The sequence below is a fragment of the Papaver somniferum genome, chromosome 6 (assembly GCF_003573695.1).
Source record: "Papaver somniferum cultivar HN1 chromosome 6, ASM357369v1, whole genome shotgun sequence".
In the NCBI taxonomy this organism is placed as follows: domain Eukaryota; kingdom Viridiplantae; phylum Streptophyta; class Magnoliopsida; order Ranunculales; family Papaveraceae; genus Papaver; species Papaver somniferum.
In genome coordinates, this window is record NC_039363.1 from 101,975,247 (window position 1) to 101,982,340 (window position 7,094).

Consider the following 7,094-nt stretch of genomic DNA (forward strand, 5'->3'; position numbering starts at 1 on the left):
GTTATTCACCTCATCTAATTTATACGTCGATTCAGCTAACTGACGTGATGACTCAGCTAAATTCCTGAGAGTCTCTTCTAGAGAGGGAATAGGAACTGAAGGATCATAATAAGGACTTCTTTTCAATAGTTTGATTGTATCCTCTAGAGACGAAGAACTAGTACTATAATCTTCTTGCTCGTATGACTGATGCGCGTGCGGATAGTAATTGGGATCACCATGGTATGAACCATAACCTTGAAAAGGTTGGCGTCCCCAGCCACTATTCTCACTATGGTCATAATACTGATGATGTCCATATTCAAATTCAGGTCGATATTCATTGTATTGGCTTCTATCATACCAGTTCGACATTCTTAATTGCAGGGGAATTCTACGCAATCACAAACAAGTCCGACTCGACCAAATCAAACCTATAGAATCTAGCAAACAAAAAGCATGATGGCTCCACTTAGATTGTTTTCTAGACCAGCTTCTATTCCTTCGAAAAGGAATTCGTTACAATTTGAGCACACCCCTATGGAATCAATCCGAGCTAATGTAAGTTGAATCGAGGCGAGGGAAGCTCAGTGGAGCTTTGATACCCAAGGCCTCACCGCTATCACAAGGCGGCGCAGTCACGCATTCAACTCACAGAAACCATCATGAATTTTGAAATGTGCTTAAAGAGCAACCAATATTTTTTGAACGAGTTTCCTATTAAGCTCGTTACAGTATTGGTCTCGTTCTATTCAAAATTTTAGGCTTAGGTTCGCGTTTGGTTTCGTTTTCCTAAGGCGGGCAAGAAGGAAACGGTGATGAAATCTGAGTCCTTATCTTGATTTGGCCAGGCCTTGCCCTTTACTAGGAAAATAAAGACAGTCCGAATTCGTCCTCAATCAATGAATCACCTTAAGGAATACAGTAACTCGCTTGCAGGAGATTCGCGGGTGTTTCGATTGGACTTACCTCCCGTACCAGATGGGCGATGAACCTCTGTCGTCGACTCGGGCCACGACTCCTATGCCGTGTGCGAACCCGAGGGGCCGAGACGATATCGTAATCGTCGTCCTTCCCTGCAAACAGTTTGTATTTAAGGATACCCTTCTGTAGGGTTTAAAAATAAAAATAAAAATGTCCAAAAGTCCAAAATAAAGTCCAAATAAAAAGTCCAAAAATTACAAAAATTATGAAAAATAAAGCCTATTTACAAATTCTAAAAAAAATATATAAAAGCTATATACAAAATAAAAAATAAAAATAATAATAATAAAAAAAAAATTAAATCCTAAAAAAATTATGTCTTTTTTCTCTTCTCTTTTATCTTTTAGCTTTAAGCTTTAAGCTTTTTGTTCCCAAGTCCTTAGTATTCCACTTCGAACCTGTAAATCAAAGACACAAAAAGAAACGTAAAAAAGAACAAATAATAGTAAAATAAATAAATAAAATAATAAACCTAAAAACAAATCTATATACAAGTCCGCGTCGGCGGCGCCATTTTGTTGTAGTCTTAAATTTGCGGTAAATACGGATTCGATGCTCGGACTTGAATAGATTTAAAAACAAAAATATATACAAAATTGTCACAGGATCAAGAGATACTAGGACTCAGGATTTCACCAATTCTTATACTCATGCGATTCAATTATTAATTCTAGACAATTAAAGCTTATATTGATAACAAATATCGACTCTTACTTTGCCAAAAATAGATTTTGTAAGTATTATATGTAAATCATAAGCATGATGCATCAAGAATCTCATGGATTAAGCATACATCATCAGACAAAATCATAAATAATCAATAAAAATCATAATTCCATTCATAATAGTGCAAATAGTCATAAATAAATTAAATAAAATTACTCATGCATAAAGAATGGTTTCCTCCATCATCCCAGTATTGGGGTTTAGCTATTCATATCAATCACACACTCAACATATTAATTCAAAGCTCAAAGTGTGATTAAAAGAGTCAAAAGTTATAAAATAGTAGTTCTGAGACTCACAAAACACGTCCAGAAAAGAACGACAGCAGAAAACTGCAGCGAACTGCGACACCTCTCTTCTGCTGTTGAGATGCTGAAAATAAGACTGTTCTGAAGATGCTGAAAATAAGACTGTCCTGGAGAGTCTGTTCTTCGTGTTCTTGAAGCTTTTTAATGGCAGCAGCAGCAGCAGGTGAACATTGCTGCTACTCCTTCTTCTTCGCTCCTCCTGGCTCTGTATCGACCCCAAACTCTTCATCCCTCTTCTCTGACATAAAACCAACTATTTATAGGCTTTAAATCCCCTTGAAACTCGATCAAACCCCTTGGAAATCTCCATTATTCTTTACGGGTTGTTTGAAGAATAATCTTCTTCTTGTTGCGTTAAAGGCTGTTTCTAGCTATTATCTCGTCTCAAATATCTTCTAGGACTTTTACCCAACTGTTTTGATGTATATCCCACGCAAGATATCCCATAAATCTCTCAAACAAATCTCAAACCCTAAACAGAAACCGTGTGCACTGTCTTGACTTTGTGTGGATTTTATGACTTATCCAGCCCAATTAGATGGGTCTAATCGCTTCTAACAGGTCCCTTATGTCTTGTAGAGTCCGTGGGTACCAAATTTGACCATTGAATCGCCTCCTAGGTCTCTCAAATCCTTGATCCAAAACTGTTGACGCTGCTGCCTTTTTTCCTGGCAAAATCCAGTTTTGAAACTTTGAAGATGACCTCCCCCTATCCAGTTTCGGTGTCCCTTTAGTACATGCCCTGAAATTGGGTGCCCCTTAGTAATTAGGTTACCCCTTATCCAAAGTGAGAGTCCGTATAGTAATTTTCTCCCACGAGCGCAAAAACCACTTTTTAGCCAATTTTGCCGCAAAAGCTTATTTCTCTAAAAACACCTACAAAGACATAAAATAACCAAATAAGTACAAAATCGAGCACTAACAATATAAACAATTGGGACAAATTAGACACATAAATGCGTCTATCATACGCATACGGGTATGCGTACCTGTTGGTTTGAGAAGTCTGGGAACCTAAGTGTGCGTACCCGTATGCATACTGGCGTAAGTTTATGACCGGAATTTTCTGCTGGGTTTGGAGGTATGCGTACCCGTTCGCATACTGGCGAAAACCAAACTTGGTCCGGCTATTCAAGTATGCGTACTCGTTTGCATACTTGAATGGTTAAAGTTCTAAAATTGGTTGTAACATGAACAAATACATTTATATAATAAGGAATGCATTCTTTGTAAACTGTGGCTATAATGTTCATGAATTGATTCGAGTGAAACAAACTGATTTTGCTTCAATTGTGTTCTTGTATACAAACAAGCCAACCCGTGGTCACTCGGGTCGGGATTAACTCATTGTTATCATTCTGTACTACAGTAATACCAGATTTCTTGGGAACAACCTGAACGGGGCTGACCCACTTACAGTCTGAAATAGGGTAGATAATGCCTGCATCTAATAGCTTAAGAACCTCAGTTCGAACTACTTCTTTCATATTGGGGTTTAGTCGACGTTGCATCTCCCTAGAAGGTTTGGTGTCTTCCTCTAAATAGATCTGATGCATACAAACAGTAGGACTTATACCCTTAATGTCTGCTATGGTCCACCCTAAAGCTTCCTTGTTGTTTTGAAGGACGGTTACTAGCCTACTTTCCTGATCTCTATCCAAGTCGGAAGAAACAATCACAGGTAAAGTCTCAGACGGGCCTAAAAACACATACTTCAGGGTATCTGGCAATGGTTTTAGGTCCAACTTAGGAAGCTCTTCTAAAGAAGGAACTAGGTAGACTTAGAAATTGGTAGTGGTTCGAACTTAGGTTTCCATACGTTACTAGTATCTAACAAAGGGGTTGAATCTAACAAAGCATTCACCTCATTAATCACATTATCATCATCAAATCAATCCCAAAGTGAGCTAGGCATTTCTCTAATGGATCTTCTAACAAAGTGTTTGGTAATGACTCCTCGACTAATGTTCCTATCATGTTCACCTCTTCTATATTCGAGTCATCTAGTTCAGAGGGTAGCTTACTAATATTGAAAATGTTCAGCTCAATAGTCATATTACCAAAAGACAAATTCATAATACCATTTCGACAGTTAATGATCGCATTGGATGTAGCTAAAAACGGGCGACCTAAAATCACTGGTATTTGGTTCTCTGGGTCAGGGACAGGTTGGGTATCTAGGATAACAAAATCCACCGGATATATAAACTTGTCTACCTCTATGAGAACATCCTCGATCACACCACGAGGAATTTTAATGGACCTATCAGCTAACTGAAGTGTCATCTGGGTAGGTTTCATCTCACCAAGTCCTAGCTTAAGGTACACATGGTATGGCAGTAAGTTCACACTGGCTCCTAAGTCAAGCAATGCTTTCTCAACACGGTACTTACCTATTGTACAAGCAATGGTAGGGGACCCTAGGTCTTTATACTTAGGAGTAGTGGTATTCTGAATAATAGAACTCACGTGTCTAGCTATGAAGGCTTTCTTCTGGACACTGAGCTTACGCTTTCGCGTACACAAGTCCTTAAGGAACTTGGCATAAGAGGGAATCTGCCTAATTGCATCTAATAATGGAACGTTTATATTAACCTGCTTAAGAACCTCCAATATATCATTAAAGCTGGACTCCCTCTTAGTCGGAACTAGCAGCTTGGGGAACGGGGCTCTGGGAACAAAGTCGGGCTCATCAGGACCCTCATTGGTCTCTTTGGAGACTCTATCAGTCTCCTCATTTTCTGGCTCATAAGGGTGAACTACAGCATGTTCACTATCAGGCATGGCAACCTTATTGTCAACTTTCTTTCCACTCCTAAGGGTTGTAATAGAGTTCAAATGATTGTACGATTTATCTTCTTTAGGATTGGGTTGAGTTTGACTAGGAAACTTACATTTTTCCCTCAAAGACTCATTTATATGACTAACCTGGGTTTTCAACTCGGAAATAGCCTGAGAGTTAGCCTGACCTATTCTCTTATTTTCTTCTATACCTTGAGCAACAGATTGCTGAAACTGCATAGTGTTACGAGTTAACAAAGCAAGAGACTCTTCTAAACTCATAATCTTCTTATCCGAAGGGTTCTGAAACTGTGCCGGGGCTGAAGGATTCTTAGGATAGCCAAAACCTGGGGGAGCTTGAGAGTTACTAGACTGACCTTGATTCTGTCCCTTAGACCAAGAAAGGTTGGGATGGTTTCTCCAGCCAGGGTTATAGGTTTCTGAATAAGGGTCAAACTTCTGATGGTTATCGAATCTAGTGTTGTTATAAAGAGCATTGGCTTGTTCTTCAACAATATGGTCTTCCCAAAAAGCCTCTATTTTACCACTAGAATGACCTAATTCCAACGCTTCTAACCTTTTGGCTATGGCTGCTATTTTAGCATCTGACTCATAGGATCCTTCTACCCTATTGACGTTTCCTCTACTTAGAAGAATTGTTTTCTGAGGTTCCCTATTATTTTCCCATTGTTGGATCTTATTGGCGATTTCATTCAAAAATGTCATCGCCTCATCAACAGTTTTATTCTCAAACCCACCTGTGCATAGGACTCAACCATGGTCGTTGTTGAATAGTCTAAACCCTCATAGAGGATCTGAACTAACCTAACCTTCTCTAAACCATGATGAGGACATTGAGAAATTAAGTCATTGAACCTTTCTAAATACCTATATAAAGATTCTCCCTCTTGTTGAGCAAAAGTACAAATTTGTGTCCTAATAGACGATGTTTTGTGCCTTGGGAAAAACTTATGTATAAAGGCAGATGTAAGTTGTTCATAGGTTTCAATTGACTCAGAATCCAAACTATACAGCCAAGATTTGGCTTTATCTTTTAAGGAAAAGGGGAATAACCTAAGTTTTAGTGCATCATCACTAAGGTTTTTAATTTTCAGAGTACTACATATTTCCTCAAATTCCCTAACATGAAAATAGGGGTTCTCATTCTCTTTTCCTAAAAAGGTTAGGAGCATCTGTAAAGTCCCAGGTTTGAGTTCATAATTTGCCTCGGTTTCAGCTAACTTGATACAAGACGGACGAGAGGTCCTAGTTGGGTTCAATAAAGCTTTTAAAGTTGCCATTTCTGGAACTACCAAAGGACTAGGAGAAATTTCTTCACAAAGACGCAGATTCTCAAAACTGAAGCTTCCAAAAACAGGGCTCTCAAAAGAACAATCTTCGAGCTCCCTGCTTAAATTAGAAGAACTACTAGGTTTTTCGCTAATCAATCGACCTAGAGTATCTCTTTTCCAAGCCCTATTAACAAAATCGGGCATACACTAAAAAAAATCAAAAAGAAATAAAAATCCTAACAGGAAGGTTCTAGCAATCACACAGCAGGCTGACTCGACTTTACCACAGCAAACCTAGAGATTTCTAGAAAACAACAAGCATGATGGCTCACTTAGATTGTTTCTAGACCAGCTTCTATCTCTCGAAGGGGAATTCGTTACAATTTAAGCAAACCCCTCTGGAATCAATCCGAGTCAAAGTAAGTTGAATCGAGGCGAGGGAAGCTTTGTGGAGCTTTGATACCCAAGGCCTCACCGCAGTACAAGACGGCGCAGTCACGCATTCAACTCACAGAAACCGTCATGAACTTCGAAGTATGCTAAAAGAATAACCAATATCCTTCGAAAAAATTTCCTAACAAGCTCGATACCCTATAGGTCTCTTTCTAATCAGATTTTAAAGCTTGGGTTCGCGTTAGGTTTTGTTCTCCTAAAGCGGGCAAGAAGGGAGCGGTGATGAAATCCGAACCCTTATCTTGTTTAGGCCAGGCCTTTCCCTTTACTAGGAAAATAAAGACAGTCCGGTTCGTCCTCAAACAATTAGCACCTTAAGGAGTACAGTAACTCGCTTGCAGGGGATTCACGAGTGTTTCGATTGGACTTACCTCCCGTACCAGACGGGGGATGAACCGTTGTCGTCAACTCGGGCCACGACTCCTATGCCGTGTGCGAACCCGAGGGGCCGAGGTGATATTGTAATCACCGTCCTTCCCTGCACACAGTTTGTATTTAACTACCCTTCCGTAGGGTTTAAAAAAATAATAATAAAGTTCAAGAGTCCAGTCCAAAGTCCAAATAAAGTAAA